Raw genomic sequence first — 14,231 nt, forward strand, 5'->3', positions numbered from 1 at the left:
AGGGACTGGGAGGGGGATGTACCCACAACACACTTTGGAGTTTCATCTGCACTTTTCATATTCTTTCCATCATTTTCTGAAATCTGGACAATCAACAAAACAAAAAATCAAGCTCTGATTTGTAGCACTTGACATTTTCTTAGGTGTAAACTTGCACACTGAAAATTTAACAATAGACTCTCTCAAGCAGGTTGAAGTTGATGCCAACACCCCTGGATTCTTCCTTATATTCCTGTCCCTGGAGTAAGAACACAGTAATAGTAAGGAAACTTCCTTAAGAGGCTCTTCATACATCCTACCCCTTTTCCTTTTCCTTTTTTTTTTAACTTAGACCCTTTGAGACACTTTGGACTCACTCCTTTTCTTTTTTATTTTAGACCCTTTCAGAAAATCAAATGCCTGTGTCAGTGCTAATGCCTTCTTGTCCTTTGTTAACAGCCTCTTCTCTTTCCAAAGATTCAAAGATGAACAAATTCCTGGTCACTGTCCTGGAAAACTCAAAATTTAGGGGGAATGTAAGATGTTAACACACAAACAACTATAATTAAACGTAGTACAAGTTATGTGTATAAGAGAGCAATAATAATGCAATGGCTCTGTAAGGTCTGTGGGTAGCAGGATTCTTACTAGCTGGAGACCACTGAGACAGACCTCAGAGAGGAGAGGACATTTAAAGTAAAATCTGCAAGGGTGGTAAGTCCTGACTTACCATGTCTGCTTGGATTCTAATTCTCAGTAGTTCGAAATGAGATGGAAGCTGAGTTGCAATCCTTAAATTATAGCTATTCTGGGTTAATTAATTTTATGCCATTTCCTACTCCCCTAAGTACATGTCTTGAAAATAGACTGATATTGTTTCCTTCCTATTTGCATTATGAGTTGATGATTATAATTGAAATACATCCATTTTCCCCAGTCATTTCTATTTATGTTGAAATCTACTACACATCACTTATGAGAAAAATCATTTAGGAAAATGTCCCTTATGCCAGGGTGCTTTATTTTTGTGCTATTTGATTTTCTTTTGGATTTATCAACTGAAGTTGCATATTTATCCCTGGCATCTGCTTTTCTGATGGCAGGCTGCTTAATGGTCCCCATAACAGATATTTTTGGTATTTCATGTACAATTTAATATCTTTTAGGGAATTTATGATGCAATTTTCAATACAAACATCTCCCAATATCTTTATCATCCCTACTGTTAAGGATCCAATTGATTTGCTAATACAATGAGTTGTGCCCAGAATAAGTCATAAGAACAGTCATATTCTTCAAATCATCACTCAAATTAGTATTGTTTCACAGTAATGTCAGAAATTCACCAAACCCTACTCCTGATGCTGAGAAACTCTGCTACAATATTACTTATCCAGTCACCCAACATGAAAATTAGTTATCACTTGAACCCTTTAGCATTGCAAACTCCAAGAATCTTCCCTCATCTTACTATTACATGGATAAGATCTTTCTGGTGGAACTACTCTTTTGTAATGTATTTCATCTAAGTTTGTATTTTCATAGAACCAATTGGCATTTGAATGCATATACGCTTTGGTTGAAAGTAAAAAAGTCCACATACTTTCTTTTAATCTAAATATATTTTTCCAAACCAGACAACCTATAAATTAATAAATAATTATCTACCATCAGTTGTGTGTGCAGTAACATACTAGGTCCTGTGAAGACTACAGAAGTAGGTACAGCTAGGTGGTATGGTGGATAGAGCCTTGGAATTACAGTTAGGAAAACCTGAGTTCCAACTTGAGCTTCCAAAATTGACTGTCTCTGTGATCTTGGGCTTAAGCTGTTTGCCTCATTTTCTACATCTATAAAATGGTAATAATAGGAGCACCAGGGTAGCTGGTACACCAAATGCTGCTAGTGTGGACACACACACACACACACACACACACACACACACACACACACATATATATATACATATGTGTATATGTATGTATAAAATGAAAGAAATGAAAATAAGTATTACATAGAGGGCAGTAGAGGGGGCATGATACAAATGAAGAACTTAGAAAACCAGAAATAAAAGATGACCTGAGGAAAATATGTGATTGTAAAGGAACATAGGTAAACAACAACTGTGGACAACCATTTGCACCACAGGAATCTTTGTAATGTCAGGAGAAATAAAGAAATGCTAACTAGCATATTGGGTGGACTTTTGTGATGAGTTTATGGGAGGGAATGGATAAGTATGGATAGAGTGCTATCTGTATACTGCATATTTGGAAGGACCATGAAAATGGATGAGACAAGGGTTCTCTTTGAATACTTGAGTGATGAGCTCCACAGATACTACCACCATAGCTGTTCTACAGTTACAGACCACCTCTCAGATAATCTCAGGGAAAATGGAAAAGAGAAATCTCAGGCTCCTGTCATCAGTTTAGGTCCTGTCTAAGCATGAGAAGACTCCCAAGGTTAACACACTCCATTCAGCTTCCAGGACCAAAGTTATGTTGACAGCACCCTTTAGCTTTTCCTCTTGCCTATCAGCTTCACTAATGTTTGACCTAGGTTGAACCTCAGCCAGTTGGCTTTCAGCCCAATCCTTTTCCCAGCTATGTGAGTTATAAAATTATCTTATCAAGATCCAGTGGTAAATGACTGATATAAAATTCAGCCTCATCGCCAAACTTATGATGTCTGATTTTTATTTCACCAAGTATCCTCATTGAATAGAGGTGTGAGAGACACATCATGATGGAGGGAGAGAAGAACTTAAATGGATGAACCATCATTTTAAAATGACTTTTTACATCTCTGTGGTGGGGAGGAGTGCAAAAGATTCCTTAACAGAGCAACTCTTTTTAGAGATGTTCAAAGTAGTTGTGAAGACTTCCAGACACTTGAACATGCCATCTATTTTAATACTAAAGCTAGTTTAAAATCAAATCACAGTATTATAGAGGATAGATATTGAGTTATGTTGCTGTTTCTTCTGACAATCCTCTACTATTTTCTGTGTGACCTTGGACAATTCACTGAACCTTTCTGGGCTCCAGCTTCTCAACAATAAAATAAAGACATTGGATTGAATGAGCTCTAAGTACCCCACTAGCTCTAAATCTATGCTCCTACAACCTTTCCTAAAAGATGACAATTTACATGGGCATGTTGTCACACTACTGGAATCCCCATCACTGGGAGAAGCTGAGGCTGATGGATTGCTTGAATTTAGGATTTCTGAGCTGCAGTGAAGCTCAAGCCAATTGGGTTTCCACACTAAGTCTGGCAGCAAAATGATGAGCTCCTGGGAGGGAAGAGTATTCAGGCTTCCTAAGGAAAAGTAAACCAGCACAGGTCAGAAACCAGAACAAGTTAAACATCAGAGCCTATTAGCAGTGGAATTGGCTACTACACTTCCAGAGTAGATAAAATAATCCTTAAAACAATAGAAAGGGGAAAGCTAAAAAGTAAAATAGTGCGAGCATGACAGTATTAATTTTTGCCTTCATCCTTATTGCTTAAAAAAGTTCTGTTCCTACTCTAGACCCTCACCTGCCTGAATGGAATTAGAAAAAGAACCTGAATCTCATTTACATTTTATAGGCTTTGATGCTTCAAATACAACTAGTGCTGCCCTTTGGCATAAGTTGTATGTGCAAAATAAAAGTTCTGTCAACCAAGAAACAATTCATTCATTCATATATCAAGTAAATAGTTACTGAATGTCAGCTATATATCAGGCACAATACCAAAATTTATCTGCTTGACCATGGACAAGCTAGTTATCCTCTCTGGGCCTTGGCTTTCTCACCTGAAAACTAGGGGAGTTTGTCTTTAGGTGACTTCTAAGGGGTCTTCCACCTCTCTCTCTCTCTATGAACTTTTTACTACTTTGTCTCATTAGTGCTTAGCATAGTGCCCTGCACATAGTAGGTGCTCAGTAAATGTGTACTAATGATAAAATTATTTTAATATAATGGATAAATATGTTTACAATGAAAAAATAAAGATAATATCTCAGGTGAGAGAGCATATTTATTTTTTTATAATTTTTTTAAAAAAGATAATGGCTTTGCCTACTCAGTTGGTTACTAATGGTACATATGTCAAGAATCAGTGGGGCATCATTTGGATGGTCAATCATTCATTCAGTGTTCAAGTCACACATCTAGACACCACCATATTCTTCTTCTGCGAAATGCCTGGCCTGGTTGCAGATACAAGTACTCTACCATGAGAGCTCTTCATATGCAGCTCTCCAGTTCATTGCCAAAAATGTCTGTGGAGTTCATTTTGATTCAAGAAAACATTGGCTGCTATTGCATCCCACTGTGCCAGAGGTACTAGACTAAATGCTAGGGATATAAAGGCAGAGAAAAAAAGACTGTCATGTATGTTTTCATCTTTTTTCTTCCAGTGCCTAGTTTGAAAATACGGTAATCAATCAATAAAAAGGCATTTTTAAAGAACTTAATATGCGCCAGACCCTGTGCTAAGCACTGAGCGCACGCGCGTGCACACACACGCACACACACACACACACACCTGCCTTCAAGGAGTTTCCTTTCTAGTGAAGTAAGAAAACATGTACACAAATTCTAGTAGCACAGATTAGGAAATTATGAAATACATCAGAAAGATGCAGCAGAGTGACCCAAGAGGTTCCAAGATGGAAAAATCACTTCTGATTCAAGAATATAAGGAAAGACTTCTAACTAATCTGGACCTAAAAAGAAGGGAAGAGTTTCAAAAGTTGTAAGGAGTGGAAGGGATGGGAGAAATCAGACCTGGAGGCATCATGTTCAAGGGCACAAAAGCAGGAAAGAGTAGTAGAAGTTTTTTTTTTTTCCTTTGAGGCAGCTAGGTGATACAATGGATAGAGCTCTGGATCTAGAGTCAGAAAGATCTGAGTTTAAATCCAGCCTCAGACCCTGGACAAGTCACTTAATCTCTGTTTGCCTCAGTTTCCTCAACTGTAAAATGAGAATAGTAATGACACCTACTCCTGAGGGTTGTTGTGAGGATCAAACAAGATAGTATTTGTAAAATACCTAGCAAGTACCTGGCACATAGTAGGCACTTAATAAAGGCTTGTTGCTTCCCTTTCTCACTTTTGAAGAATGCATCTATGATCCCTGGCTTACATACTTGTAAATAGTTTCTAACTGTTCAACATCCACTGGGATCTTTTCTTTATCCATGCTTGTCAAAAGCAATAATCTTAATTTTCTTTTAAATTTCTCATGATCTCACAAGCTCTGTCCCCACATGGTTAACTAATGATGAGTTAAAGGTTTCAAGGCAAAAGAGGTACCCTCAGGGTCATCTCTCATATTAAATTGCATAAGCATTTCTTCCCGTGTTCCTGGTTCACTGTCATTACTTGTAAAATGTTTCTGAAACACTTTACCTAAATAATTTAAAAAATGCTTTGTAATTAGTTTATGAACTCTCCAACTTCCCCAGTGAACAGTAACACATTTTTTAAGATGCAGAGCACCTTCAGTCAGGGAGATGAAAGAGAGGAAGAGGTACCAAGGAGGAAAGGGGAGTGTTGCCCATAGACCTGAAGGTGGTATTCACACAATTAATAGAGTAACAAAGGTGTTTCCAAAGTGTCGTTCCTGTTCCCATGGTGACAATATCTCAAGATCAGTGTTTACTGAAGAGTATATCTGATTTTTAACACTTCTTAGCTCTTCAGTCCCGATTGTGGGTATCAGCCAGAACTCTCAGTAGTTAGAGGGGTCTGGAAAATAATGTGTATGCCTGGCAATCATGAGGTCAAGAAACAGAGAAAGATACAGAGGTGCCAGAAGTCAAGAGAGAGCTAAGCATCTAGTCCAGGGGTGCTGTGGTAACCAGAAAGAGGCAAACAGGTATCAAGTCCAAGCAAGCAAATTAATACCCATATCCAGAGACTTAAACCCAAATGTGTGTGAGATGAGGCTAAGAAGGATAGACTAAATAAATTGTGAATTCTTTGAGAAGATTACTTGTCCCATATCTATCGTTGTATTCTTCTCAATGTTCCATCTCCTATTTACTTTTTGGGTCTAGTCATTCACCAGATTCTGAGTCTACCTTAGTGGATCATCTGACCCACATCTCCCCATCTTATTCGAAAGGAAACTGTCATATTCTTTTCTGAGATCATTGTCTATGCCCTCCCCTGATTTACCAAAACAGATTTTGTCACTTTTCAATCTTTTCCAGATCTTCATGATCCTATTTTGGGGTTTTCTTGGCAAAGATACTAGAGTGGTGTGCCATTTCCTTCTCCAGCTCATTTTACAGATAAGGAAACTGAGGCAAACAGGGTTAAGTGACTTGCTCAGGTCACATAGCTGCTAAGTGTCTGAGGCTGGATTTGAACCCATGGAAGACAAATCTTCCAGGCCCTGTGCCACAACACCACCCACCTGCCCACTAGTACAGATACACTATAGAAAAGGAAATGGGATTAGTGTGGCATGAATTATTCCTTTCCAATCTTCTATTTTTTCCCCTCCACACACTTGACATTAGTCTCCTTGTCAAACATGACACTCCCTCTTCTGTCCCATTGCCTTAACAGGGTTCTACCCTGTGCCTGGAATGTTCTCTCTTCTCATTTTTTACCTCTTACAATCCCTGATTTCTTCCAAGATTGTTCAGTCCTTCCCTTCTGCAAGAGACCTTTCCTGGTGCTCACCCACGTGCTAATGCTTCCCTCTTCAAGGTGACTTTGTATTGACTTTATAAGTATCTTGTATGTACCTGTAGATGTACATGTTGTTGTCCCCATTTATATGTTAGATTCTAGAGGGCAGAACTATTTCCTTCATATGTCTAATATTTAAGCCAGTATCTGACATATAGTTGAAGTTTAATGAATACTTATTGATTCATTGATTGGTTTCTAGCACCTAGAACAGTGGCCAGTTCAAAATATAAAGCAAATGTTTGTTGAAACATTTAAAATAAAGTAGTGACCCATACAAATAAGTGCCTATATACCAATAGAATAAAAAGCCAAGGCCATACCTTCTGCTTTGCTTTTATACTCACCTCTGGGTGTTAATAGACAAGGATTGGCTTTAGAAATACAGAAAAGGAGATCTGACGGAAATATTTGTCAGACAGCTTCAGTCTTGTCAAGCTGCTCCAAATATTCAGGGTGAGAATTGAAGGGAATTAAGGAAAGAGGAAAAGGTACGAAATAACTAATCGAGTTTGAGATACAGTATCAAAAAGAAAGCTTGTCATGCAGCATTCAGGTCACAGCTGAGGTTTATGCATCATAAATTTGTAATGGGTGAAACCAGTAGGAGCTTGTAGTTTTCTCTAGGCACAGCCTGGGTGTAGAAGAAACCAGATGGTGGAGGTTACCCAAAGTTGAAGTTAATTTAGTAGGTTAGGAATTGCAGAAAGTCAGCAGGGTGAAGGATTTTGTAGTGATGCTCCTTCACATCTCTGTAGAAAGTTGGCATTCACTTTATTCTCTTCCCCGATGAGAAAATTCCAGTTCCAATAACCCATGAGCTTACTGACAATTGTTCACTTGAGTAAGATGAGCTGCCGTTCCTTTACACAAATACCATATTCAAGAACTCAGGTAGTTGTCTATGAAATGAGACATAGAGACATAAATAATAATAAATAAGGCAAAAACTTAGTCCTTCATCACAAGGAGCAAACATTCTAATGAGTGTGACAACATGCAAATAACGATGTATATACATGATACCTCTAGAGTAAATGAAAGGTAATCTCATAGAGAAGGATGGAAGAAAGGGAAAGGACTTCTATAGATGGTGTATTGCACTCCGGAAAAAAAAAAAAAAAACGTTCCTTAAGAGTCTTCTAGGCTCTAGGCACTATGTTAAGTGTTTTACAAATATCTCACAATAATACTTAAAGGTAGGTGCTATTATGATCTCCTATATAAATGAGGAAACTGAAGTAGGAAGAGAGAGAGGTTAAGTGATTTTCCAAGGGTCAAACAGCTAGTAATTGTCTGAGAGCAGATATAAATTCAGGTATTCTTGTCACTAGCCCAGGTCTCTATGTACTCCAGCATCTAGTAAGGCAAACTAGGAGATGAATAAGAATTCCCGGCATGAGGAAAAGCCAAAGATATGAGATAATACAGGAGCTTTATGGATGAAAAAGTAACAAGTGGCCAGTGCAGCTGGACCTTAGATTTACCTTAGATTGGTAGATGATAGATAGATAGATAGATAGATAGATAGATAGATAGATAGATAGATAGATAGATAGAGACAAAAAGAGAGACAAAGACTCCTATTTCTTTATCGAAATCTATTTCTTTATATCCATCTTTAAGTCTATTACTTAATCTAATTGCTAGTGAATAGATAACTTGATATTCTTTACTGATGTTTCAAATTTGACAGCAAACTCAATAACTATTTCCACAGATCTCAGCATACACCCCAGAGATTGCATGAATAAAAATGCTCGTGACAAATGACAGCATCTTTCCCTTAGCATACATGGAAACCGCAGCATGCAACTACAATAACTGTTAAGTAAACCGTAATCTAAAGTACTAAAATTCAAAGGAACCAGGAGCAAAAGTAGAGGGAAACAAAATCAATAAAGTCAATAAATCGGTCAAGAGTATAAGTCCATCAGAAGTGTGATATAGTCAAAAACCATTCCAAATCAAGAGCAATGAAGCTCCTAGAGGGCAGGGACCATATTATTTTTATCTCTAGCACCTAGCTGTGGACATCTTGGCATAATGGACAGAGAGCTGAACTTGGTGGCTAAAAGATCTGGGTTTACCATGGGCAAGTTACAACCACTCAGGGCCCCTGGCAACTCTTTTGAGACTTTAAGTTTCATATGAGTTACTAATTGGCAGTGGAATAGAGAGAACATCTCCTTGCTGGGAATTCCTTATATTTATGAAATCACAGGTCTAGACTGACACTCCCTCTACCCCAAATCACCAGCACTTACTATGGCCTCAATAACTATTTGGTGAATAAATAGTTGAATGACTGATTAGCATGGAGTCAGGATACATGGACCCTAAGCTCAGTTCTATCAATAACTAGCCATGCAACATAAAAAAAGAAATTCCCAATGGTCTTCTAAGGCTAAATGCCTTCCACATTCAGAGAAAGAACTATGGAATTCGATCGCAGAATGTAGCAGATCATTTTTGTGTGTGTGTATGTGTATTATGTTTTGATTTGTTATATGAGTTCTCCCATTTATTTTAGTTTGTCTACACAGCATGACTATAGTGAAAACGTATTCAATAGGAATGTATGTGTAGATCCTATATATTACTGTATGCCATCTTGGGGAGGGAGGGGGGTGGGGGGATAGAGAGTGGGGAAATCTCTAAGTTTTGTTGTAGTGATTGTAGAACATTAAAAATTAAAAAAAATAAATAAATAAAAATAAAAAAATAACTAGCCATGCAATCGTAGGGTCATTGATTCTGAACTGGAAAGAACATTCAAGACTACTTAGGCCAAACTTATTTTTACAGATAAAGAAAGTGCGGCTCAGAGATGACTTGCACAGTGTTTTCACTTAATAAATGATTGACTGGTTGCCCATGATACATAGCTAGCAAGTGTCAGAGGCAGAGTTTGAACTCAGATCTTCCTAACTCCAAGTTCAACTCTGGTTTATCTTTAAAAATAAAAGTTTATCTATATTTTTGTCTCTACGTTACAATCATCTCCAAACTAATTTACCCTTGTGACAAGAAAAAAATGAAGCAAAAAAATAGATATGGAAACCATGAATAACAATCTGTACATTATTCTGTTCTACCAGTTTCCCATCATTGCTTTGAGGAAGGACAAATGTTTCCTTATCTCTTCCCTAGAGCCTTCGTTGGTTTGTCCATCATTCAGAGTTCATCTTCCTTTTAGTGACTTGTCTGTTTCTATGACCGTGATCACCACCCGCATTGTCCTCTTGGTTCTACTTATTTCATTCTATGTCAGTTCTTGTGAATCTTCTCACATTTCTCAGCGTTCTTCATATTTATCATTTTTATTGCACATTAATATTCCATTTCATTCATACACCATAGAGTTTTCAGCCTTTCCCCAAACAATGGATGCTTTCATTGTGTTTGTTCTTTACTACTGCCAAGAATTGAGACTTGAACATGTTGGTATATATTAGACTTTTGTTTTGCTCAGATTTCCTTTGGGCACATGATCAAGAGCTCAAAAAATATGAATAATTTAATTACTTTTAGTGCATAATTCCAACTTGGAATCCAGAAAAGTTGAAATACCTTTTAGTTCTATCTACAGGGCATCAGTGTGCCTATCTTCCCACAGCCTCTCCAGCATTGACTATTTGCATCTTCTTTCATCTTTGCTAATTTGCATGGAATGAGATAAAATCTTTTTTGTTTTATCTTCCCTGAAGAAACTGCAAGTAGTAAGGCTAAACTAAATGCTATACATTCTACTGTCACCTGGTCACCATGGCTGCTAGAATGCATTTAACTGAGTGTCAATAAAGCATACTTTATACCTACTGGAAGCAGAAAATCCAAATTAAAGTCTTCTAGATCCCATATACTCTGAACCATGAAACCCTTTTTGTGAATCAAAAGGTGGATTGATGGTTCAAGTTCTTATTCTATTACTGAGATGATTGTTATCCCAGGAAACCAATGTCCTCTTGATCTTCTCAAATTATATCCTCATGAAATGGCTTTGATTGAGTCTGACTCCCTGTGATTTCAGATGAAATGGGAAAGAAAAGAAGATTTTTTTAAAAAGACTGATCTTCTCAACTTTCAAAGGAGGAATATCTGTAGCAAAGAGCATTTTATTGATGTAACATCAAGGGAAGAAACTTGCATGTATACACAATCCCACACAATAATTAAGGTTGGCAATAGAAATAGATATTTTTGCATAACATACTAGCACATATTATATTAATTACATACATTGATATATTAATTTAATGTTTTATAATATTGTCTTATATACCATAATATGTTATAAATATATTACGCTATATTGACTCATAAAAATGGTTTCGTGGTTCAATTTATGGGATCTAGAAGATTTTAATTTGGCTTTTCTGTTTCTAGTGGGTATAAATATATAATATACTATAATTATATTCTGATAATATATATTTCATATTTATGTATATACAGATATAGTCTTCCAAGCAGACCAAATTAATTTTCTACTGGTAGGTTCTATTTAATCAGACTTACAAGAATGCTTTCAGGGAACACCCAGCTACTTACACCTACATTGATGTAATAATAGCAATATTCATAATAATTAATTAATCAAGCCCTTAAGGTCTCAAGTGTCTGAATACATAATTAAATTTCAATTACAATGACAAACAGATCACATGAGAGAAATAAGAACAGATTAAAATATGATAAATGTTAATGACAAAAACCTATTTATAAAGTCTTTTGTTGGGATGGGATTCTAAAGAGAGATGAGATCTACTTCACAATCTGAAATCAAGTCCCAATATCAATGTCCCATGATATTAAGGTGAAAATATAGTTGCGTGTACTATGAACATACAGAAACATGCATATAACAAACTTCAATGAATTCATCATTCCATGTATGGTAATGTTGCTGTAATAATCTCTCCAGGAACACATATCATGTTCCTTCTCATACTAGGATCATAGATCTAGAACTATAAAGGACCTTAAAAGATCATTGAGTCTAACCACTTCATTTTACAGATGAGGAAACTGAGGTCAGAAAACTTAAGTTTATAAAATCAGAGTCACAAAGCCAGGTTCTGTATTTCTAATCCCAAAGTATCATGGTACTATCCTGTATAATACTTACATCCACTCCCTACCATAAGTCCACCATACAGTATTTTCCCAATGTGCTAAAAGGAATTCCCTTAGGTCTTTGAACATTTCTAAGTACTAGTACAGTGCTCACATTGTCTGTAAATACACTTTTCCTTTCACTCTGATTGACCCACCATCTCTTTTGATCAAATGCTTCCAGGATGATATCTTATGCCATTTCTTACACGAAATCATCATTAATAATATGTTGCAGTTGACCTATACCATACATCTCTACATCATCCCATGGGTCATCCAAAATTTTGATTCTTCAGAGACTGTAGTGCTCCATATAACATATTCAAGTAGAATCATGAAAGGATTATAAATATATGAAAATATAGATTTAAGGCTAGAAGGAGCCTTAGAGATCTGTGAGTTCAAATCTCTCATTTTACAAATGAAGAAACTGAGGTTGTGAGAAGTTAACTGAGTTGCGCAGGGTCACACAACTACTATGTCTGAGACAGGAAGTTACCTTGGATTTTCTTGATTGCAAACCTATGATTCTATGCATTGTGCCACTTAGAACATAGAAACATTGATAAATTCTCAATTAATCAACAAGCCTTTATTAAGTTCAAGGAAGCTGATCTAAGCACAAGGGATAGAAAGTTTAAAATTATTTAAAAAGAGTGCCTGCCCTCAGAGAATTTATATTCCAGTTTAAGACCTGCAAAACAATTTTCCATCACAACCCTATGAAATCGATAGTCACTAATATCCCATTTTAAAGAAACAGATTCAGATAGTTTAATGCCTCTTCTATGACTATATTGCTAGAATTCTAAACCTAGATTTGAACCCAAGTTTCCAGACTCCAAATTCAGAACTTTTCCCACTGAATCATACTTCCTATCCATCCTAATCTGGAACAGAGAAATGAATGCATGAATGAATGAAACATTTATTAATATTTACTATGTGCCAAGCACTGTGCTAAGGGAAAGATGTCATTGTTCTTACGATGTCGTGGCAAAGTAATGATAAAGCCCATTTTTTGTTGTCATTCCCACTGATAAAAATCCTATCAGTTTCTGATGCTGAATCATTCAACAATGCAACAGACTGGTGACAAGAACTTTCTTCTTGGGTCTTCAAAAGATGTAGCTGTAGCATCTACAGAAGTAGTACACACATTGTATCTCCACAGGGGTTGCTTATCAGGATTACGACTGCAAACATTACTTTGGAAGAATTGCTGTTCCATAGGATCTTGGGTCAGGGATCTGGGCTGTCTCTATTAGTGTCTGGAAGGAAGATGAAAGTAAAAGTGGCAACTTTCCTGGTATATGCTGCCTCCTGTTTCTTCCTCAGGGTGCCTTGTTGATTCAGCCAGATTGGCTTGTCTCACCTGTGGATGGAGTTGGTTGGTCACTGGTGGGGACAGTAGAGCCCTTTTCCACAGGAGTTCTCTCCTTATTTGGTGACTGTGACAGCTGGGCTGGAAACAGGATCAGCAGTCTGGGGATTGGCCACTCCCAGGGCTTCTATGACTATCTCATTGTGGCAGTTAGTATTGATGAAGAAAATAAGCCCCTTCTCCACGAAGACTTCTCCCCTCAGTAGTGGCTACAGGGCCGAGGATAGAAGCAAGTCTGACTGCTTGGGGGATATTGCTATTTTTAAGGCTCTTAAGTTACAGGACTGAGCTGTCTCCATCAGGGTCCAAGCAAAAATCAGTCTATGTAGTTGTGGTGGTTTGAATTGCTTGGCACTTGCTGCCTTTTGTCTCACCTTCAGGGAGCGCTGTTGCTTCAACTAATGTAAAGTTTCCTAATAATGAAATTTCCACCAGCCATAGTCCAAGCAAATGTCACTGGTCCATCACCAGTAATGCAAAAAGCACAACTCTGACAAAAACAAAAGCATATGCACTCACATTGTGCCTATTTGAGATTACAGAAATTAAATCCTATTTAGTCAGGACTATTCTATTTAAGGGAACTGACTGCCATTGCTCAAAGCCATTGGGAATAAGTATTATTTCATTTCTCTTTAGGTTGTAGAAGAAAGTAAATGTGCATCAATGTCCTAGACAGCTGTGTTTCTAATACAACTTTAAAGAAACTATATACAAAATGAGGAAATGAATGGAGTGGAGAAAAAAGACAATGAGAGGAAAAAAGAGAACTGCAATAATGTCCTTATAAGATCAGCATTTGTAGATATTTATTTTATATCTACTAAGAAGGCACAAAGAAAGTCACAGATTGGCTTCTATTGTTCTCAGCATCTTAAAATGGAGAGGATTTCAGAGGTAATGGCTGGGGTTGGGGAAAGGGGGTAGAGATGAGGGAAAGGGAGAGGGAGAGAGAAGGACACACATTTCCCACCTTTTTGCCCCTTCTTGTTGGGGGCAGGATGAGCACACATACATACCATCCTTACGTTCTTCAGGAAAGCAGGGCAT

The 14,231-nt window shown here is 37.2% G+C and overlaps 1 protein-coding gene across 7 annotated transcripts in view; it reads left to right on the forward strand.

Moving 5' to 3' along the window:
• The window catches only part of PHACTR1 (phosphatase and actin regulator 1), a 668,125-nt gene that overhangs the window by 236,066 nt on the left and 417,828 nt on the right, over positions 1–14,231 (forward strand). The window contains exon 2 of one of the 7 annotated variants that reach the window (XM_072603847.1): positions 13,821–14,078. The exons of the other annotated variants lie outside the window; for them this stretch is intronic. The gene's annotated coding sequence lies outside the window, so the exon portion shown is untranslated. The remainder of the gene's footprint in view (positions 1–13,820; positions 14,079–14,231) is intronic. 7 annotated transcript variants of the gene reach the window in all.

This window comes from Notamacropus eugenii, chromosome 4 (genome assembly GCF_028372415.1).
Source record: "Notamacropus eugenii isolate mMacEug1 chromosome 4, mMacEug1.pri_v2, whole genome shotgun sequence".
NCBI classification, from domain to species: domain Eukaryota; kingdom Metazoa; phylum Chordata; class Mammalia; order Diprotodontia; family Macropodidae; genus Notamacropus; species Notamacropus eugenii.